The sequence below is a fragment of the Heterocephalus glaber genome, unplaced genomic scaffold (genome assembly GCF_053883595.1).
Source record: "Heterocephalus glaber isolate CG9 unplaced genomic scaffold, H.glaber_assembly_v1.0 deba00001461, whole genome shotgun sequence".
Classification (NCBI taxonomy): Eukaryota; Metazoa; Chordata; class Mammalia; order Rodentia; family Bathyergidae; genus Heterocephalus; species Heterocephalus glaber.
Genome location: NW_028258308.1, coordinates 561,827 through 582,024, shown reverse-complemented (window position 1 = coordinate 582,024; position 20,198 = coordinate 561,827). Strand labels below are relative to the sequence as shown.

The following is a 20,198-nucleotide window of genomic DNA, read 5'->3' as shown; positions in this document are numbered from 1 at the left end:
GTTGAGAGATCCTGGGCCAGTGTCTGTTTAAGGACACTGAGATCTGCCTGTGTGTAGGAGAGAGGCTTTGAAGGCTTGCAGGGGAGCCCGAGCCTTCAGTTGACCAACTTGAGTTACAACCAGGCCTCAAGAAGTTCTCAAATCAAGGGTTCACTGTACCAGCAGCCACAGGAAACTGGAAAGAGAAGGATTTTTTCCAATTGTTTCAGCCCAATGATGCTGACTGTGGAGAAGAAATTTCTGTTGTTTTAAACCACCAGCTCTGTGACAATTTGTTACAGAACCCACAGGAAACGGAAACAACAGATAATATATGTTTGTGGGAGACCAGGTTTTCTGTCTGTACTAATACATTCGGTAATACATGTATCTGTGAGACAAGGTTGTCTTCATGTTAACACACTATGTTCTTTGAGCATCTGGTCAATTCTTTGGGAAAACTTTGGCAAAGAGTTTATGACAATATGTCATAAAAATGCACAGTCTTAAAGTGAACTTAAGAAAACTATCCATTTCAGTAGCAAGTAGTGAGCAATATTATTTTTATATTATAGGATGAAATGCAAATTTATATGATTTTTTAAAGAAGATGATTGCATCTAAAATCAGTATCAAATGTGCAAGGTATGGTACCTCAGCTGGACTGCACTCTGAGATTAATGGAGAGTTTTAGTCAAACCCCCCGCCATTACTTGTGGAAATCCCACAGAATATAATGAGTATTATGACTACTTCTAGTTTGTATGACTGGTACAGTGAAACACTTCTCACAGAGTCATGAAAGAATAAAGTATAGGGCTGGGGATTTAGCTCAGTGGTGCTGCCACCTGCTTTGCAAGCACAAGGTCCCAAGTTCATTTCCCGGTACCAAAAATAAATAAATAAAGCATCTTAGGGAATCTGTTCATACTGGGGAAGACATGATATCCTTTAAAGGATCTAGCATTCAAGGAAAAACATTCAAAAATTTTGTAAGTTCTTACCCAATGCCCAAATCCATTTTTTCTTCTTAATTTAACAACAGCACTCCACTAAATGATTAATTATGCTATGTCTATAAAATGGAATATTATGGAGCTACTGGTAAGTCTCACAAATAACTATAGAAAATGGCTGAGAAAATGCTTCTGATACAAAAATACAAAAATTTTTAAAACAAGACAAGAGTATAATATATGCACACACATATGCATAGGAAAAGGACAAAAAGGTAGTTGCCAGATGTTAGTTGTGGTTAAATTATGTATATTTTTCTGAAGTTTCTCAAATGAGTGTATATGTATTTCTTCTACGAATACGGAATAGACAACTTTAGACAGACACAAAAGATCTTTATCCCATCCCACTTCTAAAAGAATATGAAGCAGCTTACACAATTTTACATTACATAAAATAGAACACTGAAACTGAAAATAAAATCAAAAGAGGTATATTCCAGGTATAGTTAATGTGCATGAAGTTGCCTGGGAATCTGTTAACACCCAGATTTGGTAAGACCATGCTGGGGTCTAAGAACCTGGATTTCTAACAGGTCTAAGTGTTCCGCAGGCTGCTGTAGGTGAGCAGGTTGGCATCACACCAAGCAGCAGGAAACAGGAAACAGGTGTAATGGAGCTCTTGAGACAACTTAATCACCATAACTGGACCTGGGATTTAGCATTTTCCTGTTTAAAGAGAATAAATCACTGACTGTAATAAAGCCTAACCTTAAACTGTAATTCATTGAAAAGAATTGCTTCAATACCCAACATTCAATTTTACTCTTTGGAAATATACAAATGAAGCTTGTTCAAATCCTTCTCCAAGGAACAGTATTTATAGATTTACGTAAGGTTTGGCTGAGCTACTAAGAACAGAACCATGAAGTTCTAAAGTTCAAAGGCATTCCCCTAGAGAATGTTTTCCAGTGTGGGAAAATTATCAGTTATTTTCTTTTGGCTGAGATTCTGGGTCATAGCTTGTGAGAGCCCTGAGCTCCAAAATGCAGAGAACAACACAGAAAGACTTACTGCCAAAGCCTTCATGTGGTCCCTCCAGGCACCACTCAGTATCAGCTGAGCTGAAGCAGGCATAACCACGGCACTATTGACTTTAGGAAACAGATGATGCTTTGCTGTTGGAGGCTGCCCTGTGGCCTGGGATGTGTAGCTGCAGGTATAGCCTCTCCCTACTAGAGGCCAGGGGCATCAGCCCCATTTACGTTCCCCAAACCCCACCCGCACTGGGACATCCAAAACCCTCTCCAGATAATGCCAAATGTTCTCTCTGTAGAGAACCTCCCACCACTGAGAACCATTAATCTAAAACTTCTTGACTTAACTGAAATTGAGTGGGTTTTTTTTTTCAGAAATAATTTGCTTTTAAATGAACATGACTTTAATCAGGCTGATGAATGTGTGTGTGTGTGTGTGTGTGTGTGTGTGTGTGTGAATATCTAGTATTCTGGTAGATTTTCACTTCTTCCTCCCATTTATCCACCCAAGAAATAGGCAGTTCAAATTTTATGTTTTCCAAAAAAGGAAGCAGGCAGGGCTATCTCTACCTGTAAGCACATAGTGGGTATACTGATCACAAATACTGTCTGCTCAAAGTTGTATAAATTCCTGAGACACAAGAGATTAATCCAGGCATGGTGGTGGACATCTGAAATCTTAGCACTTGGGAGGTTGAGGCAGGAGGCTTCCTACCAGTTCAAGGCCAGCCTCGGCTACATGTATGTTCAAGGCCAGCCTGAACTACATAGCAAGACCTTCTCTCAAAAAAAAACAAACAATACAAAACAAAGAGATTAGTTCAAGAACTAGAAGGTACACTGAAGAAAGACTGCTGGTTAGTTTTTCTTTTAACAATAATGATAACAGAGGCTTAAAAAATCAGATCTAAAACTTCTAAGTAAATACAAAAAACTCAAAAATTTAAAAAGTATTTATATTTTCATAATAAAGAGGTTATTAATGTATATTATCTTTAAGCAACAGTAGCATTGAAGAGATTTCTTTTGAATAATTACAGAAGCCAAAGTAAAATACATGGCCTTTATTATAAAATGTAGAATAGAAAAGTTATAAAAAATAAGCCCATAAAAATAGTAAGATCAAACACAAATCATATATTTTTAGATTTTCCTATCAAAAGAAAAAAAAAATGAAGACCTAAAGAGAAATAATACTTCAGCCACTTCTGACAAAAATACCTAAAATAAAATGGTATCAAAAGATCAAAAGAAACACAACAGGGGCCAGGGATGTGGCTCAGCAGTATAGCACCTGCCTGGCAAGCACAAGGCCCTGAGTTTGATTCCCAGTACCAAAAAAAGAAACATAAACAGAATATGTACATCCATAGTGCAAATCCAAAAATAAGAAAGGTAACTATGTCAAACAAAATTTTTAAAAGGAGTAAATCAGCTAGACATGGTATCTTGCAATCCTAGCTACTCAGGAGGCTGAGGCAGGATGGTTGCAAGTTGCAGGCTAGTCTGGGCTACTAAGGAGGCACTCCCTGTCTTAAAGTAAAAGCAAAAAAAAAAAATTAATATGAACAGGGGTATAGCTCAGTGGTAGAGCACTTGCCCAGCATGAGCGAGGCCCTGGTTTCAACACCTCACTTGAGGTGGTTAAAAAGACTTATATTTTGAAAAGGTCCAGTATGCCATAGTCAATAACTCTAAATAATGCATCAGGAAAATATATACAGCAAAGAGCTTTCCAACTATAAGTAGAAAATAATAAAACACATTTCCATAAGTGATCAACTCACTTCCACCTGTTTACAGTAGGTCAAGTAGGCAAAAAAAAGGATAATGAAGATTTTTAAAAAGAAAACAATTAATGAAAACAGACCCATTTTAATAATCTAGATACAGGAAATTTACCTTATTACATATACATGAAATGTTAACAGGTAGTTATACAGGTAGTGATAGAGAAATTATGATAAATTTTAAAAGATGAAATTTTAATAAGAAAAAATATATATCACAGTCTTTAATAACCATATACTGAAACTTGAAAAGAATAAAATTTTGGAAAAACGGCATAGAATTGACATTTTTATTTTAAAAATGAAATTAAAGAAATAAATTCAAAATAAATGTTCAGCCAGGCATGGTGGGGCGTGGCTGTAATCCTAGCATTCTGGGAGGCTGAGGCAGGAGGACTGCAAATTCAAGCCCAGCCTGGACAATTTAGTGACTTAAAGGCTGTGTCTCAAAATAAGAAATTTTAAAACCTGGAACATAGCTCAGTACAAAGGCCCTGGGTGGGTTCAATGCCCAATACTATCAATCAATCAATCAATTTACAAAACATCAATAATGAAGTTACGAAAAAATAAAACTTTTAGAATTGGTCAAAAATATATTCATAGATTGTCGTAGCTTTATTTTTTCTGTTTGACTATAAAAATAAATTAAATGACTTTCAAATTGTAAGAGGCAGAAATATTCCTTTAAAAGTAAGTCATAATTTTAAATGTATGCATAAAAATAATAAATCAGACAGAAATAAAACAATGATTTAAATAAAAAGTCCTAAAGCTTCTTATTTAAAATTATGACAAGATGATGAAATAGATGAGCACTTCTCAAACTGGTGTTAAGGAAAAAATACAAATCTATCCCAGGGCACATTAATAACTGTGCCAAGGAAAAGTCTTCCTCCACACAAGTAAGTTCTTTTAATCATCAAACAGACTTCACAACTTCCCCCTTTTACTTGAAAACTTCTCAAGTCTTTTCTTATGTTAATATGTACTTTGAATCTTCAAGAAAGGTACTTAATACAATTTCCCAAGCTTATTTACCCTTTTTTCTTTTAGTATTCTGAGGAGAACAGCTTGCAAAATGCTAACCTACAAAAACCACTTGCAAAAGTATTAAAGAAAAAAAACAGAAATAATTAGGTTAGAAACAATAAAATGGAAATGATGAATAGAGGAAAATATATTAAAATGGAATGCCACATACAGTTGTACATTATTTAAAATAGGAAAACATGAATTTGAGAAAGAACTCTCTGGATATGCCTTCCTATTGACATAGTTTGCATCCTACCTCGGGATATAGTGTCAATGCAAATTATAAGATGAATAAAAAGGAAAGCATAAAATGTTTAGCCTAAGTCCAACTGTAAATAAACATTCTAAAACTTAAACTGTACTCTCCTGGCAAACAAAAGTATACCAAGAAAACGACGGCAAAGACACTTGCAGGGTTCCTACTGTATAAGTAGGAAAGATATAGATTTATTAATAAATATATGAGATTCATTGGGCAAACTTGGAGAAGAGCAAGGAATTCAGCAATGTGGGATTGAGCACCATCTGTGTCAGCAAGACACCAAGACCAGAAGATACAATAGAGGCAGAAGTTATTTGTTCACTAATTTTGTTAGTCAGCTTTCCTGATACTAGAGAAAATTACCTGACACCAACAACTTAAAAAAGGAGATGTTTATTGGCTCATGGTTTCAGAGGATTCAGTCCATGGTCATCAGGCTCCAAGGCTGCTTAGCTCATAGCAGCCAGGAAGCAAAGCAGGAGAACAGCACCAGAGAGGAAAGGACCACAACGAGACATAGCACGCAAGGTCATGCCTCAGTGACCCTCCAGATACACCCAGAAGTATACTTTACTCATCTCCAAACAGCTCTCAAGTCAATCAAGTTGGCAATCCAGCTTAATGTCACATTCCATTTCCTGTCAACCTGACAGCCAAACACATTTCCCTAAGCCATATTTAATCTTCAAATAAACACAAGATCATAATCCTGATTAACATGATGCAACTTTTCTGAATACAACCAAAAACATACTAATATACTCCCCAAAGCCTCAACAGTTCCAGCATTGCTCAAAAGTCCAAGTCCAGAGCCTTCTCTGAGATTCAAGGCAAATTTTTAGTTATAAAACTGTAAAAATTCACAAAGCAGGTTACATATTCCCAATATACAATGGCAGAAGGTAAACACGCTTGTTCCAAAAGGAAGAATTAGGGGGAAAGAAAAGAATAGGACTAAAGCAAGACCAAAACCCACCAGGCTAAACACTGAATCCTGCAGCTATATATGCAACATCGTAACATGGGATGCGAATTCCAAAGGTTGTTTAGATCTAAAATATCCCCCCCAAATTCTCATGTATTCACAGATGAGGCTTTTGAACGGTGATTGAATCACTGGGGTGCTATACTCATCAGTGGATTCACTCACCGATGAGTGCAGAAGCTGAGTGCACTGTTAGGAGTGGGGGGGGCCTGGTGGATGGTAGATCACTGGAGATGTGACCTGCTAGGATGCATTCTTCTCCCCAGCTCCTCCCTTTATTCTCTGCTTCCTGGCTGCATGGGTTGAGCAACTTTCCTCCACCAGGCCCTTTCACCATGCCATTTCTGCCTTGGAGCCAGACAACTATGGACTGAAACCGGGAGTTAAAATAAACTTCTCCTCCTTTAAATCGGTGATAGCAGGTATTTTGTTTTGTCTAAATGACAGAAAAGAGAATAAGCCACAGACACATACAATGCCAGCAAAGTGAAAAAACAAAGAGATAAACACAGGTGAGAAGAGAGCTATGTGTGTGAGTTTGTGTGCGTGTGGTGAGGGGTGGTTTCAGGTAGTTAGATCTGAGTAACCTATTATATTTTTTTAAAGCTAATGAAAAGGCAACCTAAATCTGTGGGTTTAAAAAAAAATTATTCAGGCTGGAGATTTACCTCAGTGGCGCCACCACCTGCTTCGCAAGTGCAAGGTCCCGAGTTCAATCCCCAGTACCAAAAAAAAAATTATTCAGTGAAGAAAGTTGGTTCAATTGGCTAGCAGCTTGCAAAATTAGTGTTTAGATCTTCACCTACCACCATATAACATAAACTAGATTAATTAGTTGATTGATTGCTTGGTTGATTTTTGAAAAGCATTTCCCAGCTAGAGATTCAAATCCCTGGAACCTTCTCAATATACACATGCCTGTGTACCCAGCCCTGGATAAGTGCAAAGAATAAGTAGCCTTATTCTTTATTTGAGAAAAACCCCTTTGGCCAGCAGGGAAATAGTGCTATAATTGGAAGATATACAGAACTGAGTTCAAATCCTGACTCTTACTTACTGGGTGTGTCATTAGGAAATCAGCGTGGTTTACATCATTTTCCATTTCCCTAATTATAAAATGAGAATGATGATAATAATTATTTTAAACAGATATTTTGAGGATTAAATAAAAATATGTAAAGTGCCTAGATTTCAGGATTGTTATTTCATTCAAAAATTTATTGACACATACTGTTTCTCCAGCTGGATAACCATGTCTTTGAAAGTAAAATGTTTTTTATAATATTTTAAATTTTTTTTCAAAGAAACCAAACAAGCCACCTCCAAGCCCTTACTTTATTCATTTAAGCTTAAAATACAAAACTTACATTTCAAGTATGGTTAAAAAGAAAAAAGACAAACAACAAAAATAAAAATATAATAAATTACTATTTCTTCTAAAGGAGAGTGGAGTATTTAATATTTCTGATGCATGAAGTCAAAAACACATTCCAGCACATACAAAGTAGAAAGGCTTTAGCAAGCTAGAAAAGAGTTGTAAAATCCCAAGCTTATTTGCTTCCTCAAGTTGGACACAGCCATTTGCAAATGGAATAATACGTAGTCCTGGACTAAAATTTCAGCATAGAATTCATTTAAAGACTATTTACAATTCTAAATATTCAACCAAATCTATCTTAAAGCTGACTGTTTTTCAAATTTTCATCATATCATTGGAAATTATTAGTTTTCTCTGTTGTAATGTTTTTCTCAACTTTCAAATTCTTTACCTTAAAGTTCAGCAATGTTATTTCTCATTATCTGTATCCTAATTCAGCGATCTTTTCTAAAGAGAGAAGAGCGAATGTCTAGTCTTTATTTTACAGTTAGAAAATGATCATTGCTACCTTAGCAGCATATTAACATTCCAAGAGAATGCTTCCTTACCTCAAAACTGTGAAAGAGAAAGATTTCATACAAATCCAACTGCATTTAGGCAAAACAAAACACTTTTTATAATTTTGGTCACAATCTCTGAGCAAACCTTCCATTCTAATGCATTAACGCATCTCACATTTCTATTGCCTCACACAAATACACACTTGCTTAATATTCTGCTGCTGTGCAATCATCCTTCCTTGTAATGCTAGCAAAGAGTTTTAGTTTTTCCCCAATGCTTCAGAGTACAAATGGATAATTCCGTGGTCTTTGGGAGTTTTGGCACGATCACCCCTCACTGAACACTTCCTGTTACCATATGCCTCTTTTAAGGCCAACTTTTCTTGGCTTATTTTTCTCCCCAGTCTGTTGTCTGGTATTTTTCTCACCACCTTCTGGCCCTCTGTAATGTTGGATAGCGGCTCCAATCTGATTGACTCTGAGCCCTTCCTACTCGTGTGTGCCCTGATTTTTCCAATGGGTCTTGAATGTCAATCAATGGGCTAAGTTCTCATTCACATAAAATGTGTTCACATCACTGCTGGTTGATGGATGTATGCTTGAAAACAACGCACTTGCCAAATTTTTGAATGTAAGATTCTAAATGGCGACCTGCACTGGAGTCATCTGTGTTAGGTAAAGGCATAGAGGTCAGGAAACTCCCCGTTCCCTCAGAATTCGATTCCAACAGAGTGGAGAGGTGGCACGTGTATTTGATCCTTGAAGCCCTGTGTAATTTATATCTAATGAAATGCCCCTTTCTGCAGAACAACAACAATGACTGGTTTTGTTAATAGTGAACAGAAAAAGATTTATGGTCCTCAATTCTCTCATTGATTATAAATTATTTATTAGGCACCTGCCATGTTCAAAGCACTACTCCCATGGCTGGAGCTTCAGCGGTTTTTAAAAAAAGACAAGATATTAAAAATAAGACACTTTTGGATGAATAAAATGGAGAGGCTTCACATGTATATATACTGATATGATATGCTTAGGTTAGTGCTCTTTTCTACATAGCTTTATCTGAGTTAAAATCATAGTTCTAAGTGAAAACCATTCATTGTTATCAAAACAAAGACAAAACCAATCATGAAAAATATCTATGGCCAATATATACATATGGAAGGTATAAATGAATAATCATCTCTCAGCTCTACTGTTGGTTAGTTTTACATCTAAAATTAATTAGTCCCTCTGAAACTGTTTCCTTATTGGTAACAGAAGTATAATTCCTCATCCATTACATTGTTGTATTAAAGGAAATAATTCCCATGGAGGCCTGGCCCACAGAAATTGCTTGACAATAAGTAGCTCTGTCTCTAAGTCAAATGTCACTTAATAACATTAAGGGTGTCGTATCTTAACTTAGTCCAAATATTTTACATGGTTACATCTGGCTTCTAGAAAACACTCATTTTTTTTAAAAGCCTGCACTAAGCTTTTGATAACTTTAGTTTTTCAACACCACACACCTGCCTGTTGGTCTTCCAGCCCCTCACTCATTCCCTCCTGCACCCTCTAACCAATTCCACACTGAGAAAACAGCCCTTTCTCTCTGTTTCTTCAGCCCAGTGGTTGATTGGCACCTTTTGTGGGGAAACTTCCCAGCTTTCTACACAGAACACAACCTGAAGGCAGGCACACACCTGTAGTCTCAAGCTATTTGGGAGGCTGGAGCAGGAGGATCACTTGAGCACATGAGTCTAAGACCAGCATGGACAACATAGCAAAAGGAAGAAATGGAGGGGGGGGAGGGGAGGGGAGAGGGAGGTTGAGAAGGAAGGAAAGGAAAGACTGGGGAAAAGACGTGCACTGGGGATGTAGCTTGGTGTTAGAGCACTTGCCTTGCATGTTGGAGGCTGAGTTCAATCCCCAGTACTGGGAGGAAAAAAATAGGAAAAACAAAAAACAGTCCTCCAAGGTTACAGTGAAGGAAGCATCCCATATGGTGATGAGAAATCAGATGCCAGAATTCTGACTCTTTTCTTTTGGGATTCCAGTCACTCACTGACTCATTTGTACATCCAAAAAACATTGCTGAGGGCCTACTGTGTGCCAGTCAGTGTCCAAGGTGCTGAGAATACTGTGCTGTAGGAGAGAAAATGTCCCCACCAGCAATGAGCACAGGCCTAAGAGGATAAATAACTGTGAAACAGGGCGGTGAGGAGGCATGTCAGGGACTACTGGTCATACAGCGACAAACTTTATCCAGCCCTGGAGAATCAGGATGTCATAACACACTAAAATCTGGCGAATGAGAAAATAATGGAAAAGACAGAAAATATAGCCTGTGTAAAGCCTGGAATGGAGAAGAGTTTGGGCGGTTCTAGAGATCCAGCAAGTTATACTGAGGAGCCTAAACTGTCTGATGCATTTTCTCCCCTTGCTGGGATCTATTCTGCTACCCCAAAGCCTCCAGAGCCATTTTATGTAAATGCTTCATCTTACCATGAGCTACACTGTTGGAAATTTAAACCAGTACCTGCACCCCCTCCACCACCACTACTGGGCAGAGCTTGATGGGGAGCTGTGCTCCCTCCCACCTGCTAGCCCAAGAGCCCCCCAAAAACAGGTGGATGGAGTGGAGGGGTAGGCAGAGTTGGGCAAGAGGTTTAATTAAACCTTCTTCCTCCAAAACCAAGCTTGGGAAAGGGCTCAGTTTTATTAAGGAAGCCAGAAAGCTTCCTTACATTTTACCTTAAGGCAATGATTTTGTCTCATTTAAAGTTAGGGTTCATAGACACAGAAGTAGGGAAGGTGGCTGAATTGGTGGAACAATACAGATGGAAACACTCCTTGTCTAGTTCAGGACCTAAGTTTCAAAGCAAACATTAAAGGCATGCCTAGAACTCAAGAATCAAAGGCGGGTTCTAATTCTCTGTTGTACATTTGATGTTTACCTCTGATAGATCTAGATCTTAAAAAACAAAACAACAAACAAAAAAACCTAACCTAAACAGACAAAAGAAAATCAGTCTCATTTGAGGACTGTCTGGAACAACATAATGATGTTTAGTTCACTAATCCATATTACCAAAAAAAAAAGACAAAGGAGCATATGTAACAGCTAATGTCACTATTGCAATGTATTACTTTTGATGTATACATTTCTATATAATTTAAATTATATTCTTTTGAGTATGAAATAATTAGGCAATGATAAGGGAATAAGAGAAAAATGTAGAATATAAATGTTTACCAAGAAACTTCTACTTGTGGTGAAAAAACATTAGCTATCATTAGTCCTAAAACATGTTAAGGAAAAATAATACTCAGACAATATTAAAGACTGTGCTGACAGCTCTTCTGAATAATGCTGCTTTCATTTTGCTATATTTAATCCAAATGATAAAAGAATTTATTAAAATTACCCTCAATGCAGCAGCAGTCTTAAAAGATAATCCAAGTCAGTTCTTACACAATGACTCCCTTGAGAACAACAATAGATTTACAAAGCAAGCGGAAGAAACACACCAGTCCGCTGTCTTCGGAGACAAGAAATAGATTAACTTGCTGCTCTGGAAACCTCTGTCTGAAGTTTTGTACACCAATCAAAAAGTCAATGAGCCAGAGATATATTCAGGCTTGGCCCTATCAACATTTTCACTAATTTTGCCTATTTATGATTTATGATCAACAAGTCTAAGGATAAAATAAGATTCAAATGCAATGTCTCATTCAAACACACTCATTTGGAGTTAATGTATAATAATGAGGTAATTATGAGAAAACCCATTCTTTTGGTGTTAATTATATTTTTTTAAAAGTTGAAGGCTGAGGATTTAGCTCAGTGGTTTCACTGCCTGCTGCACAAGTGCAAGGACCCGAGTTCAAGCCCCGGTACTCATAAAAAAGTTGGCTTCTTGCTCTTCCAATCTGGCACTTTGCAAAGTCATTGTGGTTCACTTCAAAATGCAAACATATTCTAAGAAAATAACCAGTTGTACCAGCAGCCACGTAAGATGCTACTTTTCAAGCTCAATTTTATTTCCAGATGTGGTCTTCTTCTAAGTCACCATATGTGAAGATGTGATACATATATATATCTCAACCATCTGTGTTATATTTGTTCAAATTTTGTAAACCAATTAACAGTTAACTGCACCAAACTATCTTAATGATGGAACCAGGTAGACTACACAGGAATATCGTTCATGCTGTTTATACACACACACACACACACACACACACACACACACACAGTTTATACATGAAAATATTTTTAGCTTCCTGCTACATGTTTTTATTTTTTCCTACATAAAAACTATTCTTAGAGGCATGACAAATTTTGTTTTTCAAATAAGAAAGACTTAATTTAATGTATGTACAAATACACTCAGATTATTTAAACTCAGCTTCTTGTGCTGGGGATTTAGCTCAGTAGTTCCGCTGCCTGCCTTCCAAGGACCCAAGTTCAATCCCGGTACCAAAAACAAAACAAAAGTTAAACTCAGCTTCTTTACAGTAGGTAAACTGGTGGTTTCATTATTAGATTCTTATAATTTTTATTCCTTTGTTTTTTTATTTGTCACTTATAAAAGCTTTCAAGAGGGAAGGAGGGAAGGAGGAGACAAAAGGATCTAAGATGTGTTATGTACATGTACAACTCCCCAAGATGAATGGAATCATTATGTACTGTAAACATGGAGTAATAAAAATAAACTTCAAAAAGGATTTTTAAGAGAAAATAAAATAGGTTATGTTGTAAAAATATATAAAAGCTTTCTTTGGAATAAAATAGACCTTATCTAAAGATGCGGAACTATTTTTGAGGTAAATTTAACTTGATCAACTTGAGAGATTACTGCAAATAATAATTCTGCAAGTTATTTTAGTAACTTATGAAATAGTAAAGCCTTAAAATGTGAATTACATAGCTTTAAAAATTCTATATGGGGCCAAGGATTTAGCTCAGTGGTGCCACCGCCTGCCTCGCAAGTGCAAGGTCCTGAGTTCAATCCCCAGTACCAAAAAAAAAAAAACCTACATGTCAAGGATTTTATTTTTGGTATTATATTGCAGAGAAAACAAAACTTTTGAGAAAATAACAAAACCAAGTCATTTCTCCCATTCTGCCATAAGAAAACCTGGGGAATGCTTCACACTGCACATTCCTCTTGCCCATATTAAACTAGAATGCCTCTCAAGGGCTATTAATAATTTAACAGAACACTATCACAAAAATGCATGAATGGAAGATCACTTGCTCTATCCCTGTGTTTGGAAAGACCTTAGACTAAGCATTTCCAGAAAGATAAACAGCAGCCCAATTCTCAGGTATCTCCAGGCATGTCTATGCCAAATAAGGAGAAAAGTAAAGGCTCTCATGACATTTCTTTGACCCCTTGAGCTGTTTTGGCTGCCTTCTCCTCTGTGCCCACACTCCTCTGCCCCTGCCCAAATAGTGACTGTGCCGCAGTTACTATTTACACTCCATCTCCTACACAAGTTTCTGAGGCATTTTAGTGATTTCATTTGTTATTTGAAAAAATAATCTCTATAAAATTAAATATGTTGGGAAATAAGAAAGCTAGAATCCAATGAATGTCTGGTTCCCAAGCCCTTTGAATTCTCCTCTGTACCTGTGAGGGATGGTTCCAGGACCCCCCTCAGCTCTGGGACACAAAGCCCTTACACAAAGCAATGTAGTATTAGCATAGAATCTAGACAGTCCTCCCATATACTCCAAATCATCTCTAGATTACTTATAACAGTAATACAAAGTAAATGCTATGTAAATCATTGTTATGCTGATTATTTAGGAAATAATGACAAGAAAAAAGTCTACATATTCAGCATAGATGTAATTTTTGTGCGTATTCCCAATCTGCACTTGGTTGACCCCATGGCTGTGGAGGCTGCAGATACAGGGGAACTGTACTGTGCCCAGTGTCATACCTGAAACAGCTGGTGTTCAAAAACGTCTGCTAAGTCACTAAACATGTGAATGCATCCCACTGTGTGTGGCAAAGAGAAGTGTGCGGACAACAATCCCTTTCTCCATCCCCTACTCTCTGCATAGGCCCGGTAGCTTCCAGGCCAGGTAAGGTGAGGGTGAGTGTGCGGCTGCAACTCATGGTAGGTAGGCAGCGTGGGTGGAGATTGACAGAAGGAACAGGAACAGCTACTTCAGAAAGAAGGGTCACAGTGGTACACATCTGTAGTCTCACCACTCAGGAGGCTGAGGCAGGAGGATCACCACCAATTTAAGTCCAGCCTAGGCTAAATAATGAGTTCAAGGCCAGTCTGGAATACAAGCTGACTCAAAAAAATGGAGGGGAGGGTGTTGGTCAGGGCTGGGGGTGTAGCTCAGGGGTAGAGCACTTGTCTAGCATGAGTTTGGCCCTGGGTTCTATCCCTATAAAGAAGGGGGGAAGGAAGGGAGAGAGAGAGACTGAGTGAGAAGGAAGAAAGGACTGTTTCAAGGGCCAGAGCCCAGAGGGAGAGAAGATACACTTCAGAGGGACATGGGGCTCATCAAGAAAAGTCTAGAAGCCAGATGTGGTGGTACATGTCTGTAATCCCAGCACTCTGGGACAAGAAGGAAGGAGGATCACAAGTTCAAGCTCATTCTGGGTAATTTAGCAAGACTCTGTGTCCAATTAAAAAATAAAGTGCCTAGAAGGAAGCTCCCCACCTCCATCCCAAGCTCCTAGGGCAGAGAAGGTGAGCCACGTGGGTGCCAGAAGCACTGCCCCCCCACCCCGGTGGAAATGAGAAAACACATAAACAAGCCTCAAAAACAGAGTTCCAGGTCACCTACAGCAACCCCAAAGGGAATCAAGATGGAACAATCTGATACTCAACCACCTGGACTCTCTGAACTGGCAACAAAAGAGGATCTGGGAAAAATGAAATCAGAAATAATTACTGAGATAACAGCAAAGATTTTGCTCATGGTGCAAGACATGATTAATAAATCTAGAGAGGACACAGATAAAAAAATAGAGGATCTGAGGAACATGATGGAATCCCAACATAGGAAACAAATGGAATCCATAAAACAGATACAAACAGATTTCCAAGAGATTAAAAACTCCATCAAAAGTCTGCACAGCAGAATGAACCATTGTGAGAATAGAATTTCACATACAGAAGATAAGATTGCAATTAGTGAGGAGGAAAAGAAAAATTGCTTTAAAATTGTAAGAGAACATGAGAAATCAAACCAGCAGCTGCTAGAGGATGCAAAGAACAATAACATAAGACTGATTGGAGTCAATGAAGAAAGAAGAGAGAGTGCAGATGACATTAAAAAACTGTTAACAGAAGTGATGGCAGAAAACTTCCCAAGGAGGGGAAAAGAACTTGACATACAGATAAGTGAGGCATATAGGACTCCAGCTGGCCTTAATCAAAAAAAATCTACACATAGGCATATAATAGTTAGGATTCCAGAAATCCAACAGAAGAACAAAATTCTACAAGCACTGAGAGAAAAGAAACAAATCACATACAAAGGAAAACCCATCAGAATCACAGCAGACTTTAATGCAAACCCTCAAGGCAAGAAGAGCTTCAAGTGACATATATAGCCTCCAACCCAGATTGATGTACCCTGAAAAACTATCTTTCAAAATTGATGGAGAAATAAGATACTTTCATGATAAAGAGCACCTCAGGAACTTCATAAATACCAAACCAGCACTCCCAAAAATGTTAGACAATACCCTAGGAAAAGACAATGAGGATCACAACCCCAGGAAGCCCAGCAGAATGAATCCATTGGGCGTGACAAATTAAACGCAAAGGGGGAGAATCCAACAAAAAGCAAAAGTCATGACAAGGCTTTTAAAAGTTTTAACTTCATCTCCCTAATGAGTGTATAATTCAATCTTATTATTGTACTGATTAGTATTTTTCTGATTCTAGAGTTGCACACCATTCCTTGTGCTATACTGGCTATTTATCATCTTCTTATGTCTACTTTTTAATTGGGTTGTCTATTAATGAGCTCTAAGAATTCTTTATATATTCTGCTCATAGGTTATATGCATTGTAAATATGGTCTGTTTAAGGACTACTTTTCATTTTAGTGATGCCATTTGAAGTTCTAAATATCGATGGAATCTCATTTATCAATTTTTTTCTTCTATACATCATGTTTTTTGTATCCTAGGTAGTTCTTGCCTACCCTGAATTCATAAATATTTTCTCTTATAATTCCTTCTTAAAGTTTTATACTTTTAGGCTTTCTTATTTAGGTTCATAGATCCCTTCAAGTTATTTTCATGTATGGAAAAAAAGGGTTGAGGTTAATTTTTTATATACGGATACCAGGTGTTCTAGTGCCATTTGCTGAAGATCTATCTCTTCCTTGGCTCTTGAATCAAGTTTATATTCTATAAAATGCTAATGTTAAATAATCTTTCAAAACTCGGTGGACCATATATGTGTGGTTCTATTTCTAGATTCTGTTTTATTCAAATGATCTATATGTCTTTCCTTACACCAACACTGCCTTGATTACTGTAGCTTTAGAAGAAGTCTTAAAATTGAGTGCTAAACGTCTTCCAACATTGTTTTTATTTTTGTTTTTGTTTTTGTTTTTGCTTTTGTTTTTGGCTTTTCTGGGTCCTTTGTACTCCTACATAACTTTTAAATTTCAATATCCAGTTCTTCATTAATAGCAAGTATACACAGACCTGAATTTTTATATATACCTTGAGTTTTCTAATCCTGTTAAATTCAAGTACAAGTTGTAGGGACTCCTAGAGATTTCTTAGTATTTTCTCTGTAGATGATCATTTCATCTACATATAAAGATTTTGCTTCTACCTTGCCAATCCTATCCTAGTTGTGTCATTTTATTGCCAGACTATTTTGGTGGGGACTAGGCTTCAAAGTTTAATGGACAGATAAAGAGTAAGCATATCTGCCCTTGTTCCCCACCTTAAGGAGAAAGTATTGTATCTTCTCCATTCATAGAAGGCATTCTCACTGGAAGTATGGAGTACATGTCTTTAATCTGTTGAGAAGGTTCTGTTCTACTTCTAGTGTTCTGATAGCTTTTACCATGAACAGCTGTAGAATTTGGTCCAATACTTTTTCTCCAACTAGTGACAGGATCATATGGCTTTTTCCTTTCCTCTGTTAAAATGATGACTTTTAGGGGTGGATCTTCCAATGCTGAACCAACACTGCCATCCCTATAACAAAACCACTTTCTGCATACTGCCAGATCTGACTTCTAATAGTTTGTTTTGTTAAGCAAATTTCTATCTATGTTCATACTTTTTTTCTTCTATTATCTTTATCCAGTTTTAGGATTAGCACAATGTTGAGTTCCTAAAATGAGGGGAGAAGTGTTCCTTCTTTTTTCTGCTTTAAATTGTTTGATATAATTTATCAGATAAAATGTATATGAGCCTGCTGTTGTCATATAGGTAGGTTTTCAACCTAGGAATATACTTTCTTTAATAGGTGCTATTCAAATTTTATATTTCCTCCAGAGTTAGTTTCATTAATTTTTCTTCCAAGGTACTTCTTAGAAGTTATCAAATTTATTTCAAAAAAAGATTTTTGTAATATGCTTTCTATATCCTTTTAAATTCCATAAAATCTGTGGTAATGTCTCCTAGATCTTAATATTGTAATTTAAAAAATGTATAACTGATATTGTGTAACAGGAGGAAAAGATCTATAATACCAGGGGAATTGGGAGGGGTAGGGGAAGGGAAAGAAGGGAAAGGAAAAAATATGAAAAGAGGAAAAAACTGGAAACAAGGTCTTTGCAAATAGGGAAGGGTAGAGGGGGTGAAGGGAGGGCAAGGGAAGGGGAAAAAAATAAGAAAGAAGGTACTCGCGTAAAGGTGCAAGATCCCAATGATGAATGTAACTGTATTTTATACTGAAAATGTATCAATAAACTTAATGGGAAAAAAATAAAAATAAAATTAAAAAAAATAAATAAAAAGTGAAGGTCCTAGGTTCAAGTGATGACCACCCAAAAAGACATCTGAGTTTGAATTCTGACTCCCCCCAGTTCTATGAACTCATGAGCAAGTTATATAATTTCTCTGTGCCTCATCTGTAAAAGAAATAATAGTTGCCACGAGTACCTGATTCACAGGGTTTATGGAGAGGATTTAATGGAACAATGTCTATTGTATTTATTGTCCTATCCAGTATCTAGCACTGTGCCTTATATGTAATAAATGCTGGCTTATACTAGTATTTATTTGAAAAGGACAAAGGACCAATAATTTACATATAAAGGACTATCTAATTCAATATAACTATAAGGGGATTTAATGCCTACCTATTTTCTACCTCCAAACAGACCATATTTTTTTAAAATTCACACTCTGATTTTACCCCATATCTGTTCTTGCAAACATGAAGACAAGTTTGCATCTTCCCATTTTGTTTTTTCCTCATCTTTTCCATAATGTCCTTTAGTCCTTCCAACAAAGCCTCTTTTAACACATTTATAAGCCCTAAATTTCAGGACAATCGGGGTCCAAGTACCTTCAAAAATACCTAATCCTTCTCTAGTGGAACAAAGGCTGTTCCACTATCAAAGTTATCCCTGTGGTATAAGCTGGATGCTTTTGAAAGACATACTAGCTCAGCCAACAGTAGCTGCCCTGTAGCCAAAATATTACCGTGGCTGCAAAAAAATATGGTGTCCTCGTGGACAAGGTGCTCTCAGTGTGAAGAGATGGCTTCATTCTTCTGAGGAATTAGAGACTCCAGCCCCCGCTTTCTTCCCTATGCTGCTCTTTTACCAACTCTTTGTAGTATAGAAAAGTTTTCTCCAAATCACTCGCTGATACAGTGTTTTACTGACCAGAATCAGAATCCATCAGACCATTTACCATAAGAGCAGCAAGGCACACTTTTCATGTTGTTCTTATAATCTTTTATTGCATTAAATGCTTGATCAGATACATAAAATGCTTCCCGCAGACCCTATGTGCTTAGTGGTATCTAGAGACCTGTGAGAAAACCCCTCACGCACAGTACAAGCTTTCCATGTTCTCTAAAGAATCAGAATGGAAGTGGTCATACCCAAAAGAGAGGAGGAAGCTGGTTCCATCTTCATTCAATGGAGACTGAGAAGAGGAAATTGTATTTATTGGTCAAAGCTGTTCTTGGCCAATCACTTAGTGACTTATATGGTACCGATTTACCAACTCTGTACAATGTCAAGTATACCTCCCAGATGGTTGAATGTGAGCTCTGCAGAATGAGATAAACTAAATAAAGCAAACCATCAGGGAAGGAGGGAGGAGAAAGAGTGCCAGAGAGAGAGGAGGGAGGGAGAAAGCAAGGCAGGCAAGTAGGGATGAAGGGGGAAAGTTGACAAAGAAACATGTATAATAGCACCTCTCATGCCACTAAAACCCCTGTTCCAACAATACCTTTTTGTTTTAATAATTTCTGTCAACACAGGAAACAGAAAAGGAAAAATATTCCCTTTGGAGAAGATAAACAGGCCAACTTTCAGAAACAATGAGCCAGATTTTTATCTTAAGCAATATTGTGGTCAAGTCCCCCTAGGTAATACTGAAATAATCACTTCCCTATTTCCTTGAAAGTTGGAAAGACCAGGCTGTGTCCTCCATTCACCCGTTCCTCTGGCCCTGGCTTTATCTACCAGTGCAACTAGGAAATTATCTTTGACATCCTCTGAAACATGGCTTTCTGTAGAGTACTGTGTTTTAGCTTCAGATCCTGAAATATCCACAGAAAGGGAACCCAAAGCACACATACACACAAGCACACACGTACTCCCTACCTTCCTACACGTAACAGCATAGTAGCATCATAAATGAAAAGAAAATCCTGAGCTGGAGATCTCATTCTCTAAGCTCATCTCAGATTTTCTATTAAGTCTTTAAACTATCTTCCAATAAATCACTCTGTCTTCCATTTTAAGAAAGGAACAAATGCAAAGACAAATATAGCTCCTTCTCTTTTATTTTTCTCTTTTAATAACTGCAAACTTAAGACTTTAGCTTCTTAAATCAAGTATTAATAGTTTTTCCTTTCAGTACCTTCTGGGATGACAGGATTCCAAATGTGTAATAAAAATCAGTCACCATTAATAGCTGGGGCTTTGGCAGCTGAGACACCTCTGGTCACTTTCATTCACTAACCCACAGTGGGTGTAATTTTTCTCCTTTGGGCACAGCTGTGAACAGGACCATTAACAATCAGGCTGCAGTAAAAAGGAGTCAGATCATAGCTCTGAGATTCAATGATTTGTTTTTGCCTTTATAAACTAAA

The 20,198-nt window shown here is 37.3% G+C and overlaps 1 protein-coding gene across 1 annotated transcript in view; it reads right to left on the bottom strand.

Moving 5' to 3' along the window:
- The window catches only part of Cpe (carboxypeptidase E), a 139,703-nt gene that overhangs the window by 67,713 nt on the left and 51,792 nt on the right, over nucleotides 1-20,198 (bottom strand). The window lies entirely within an intron of this gene.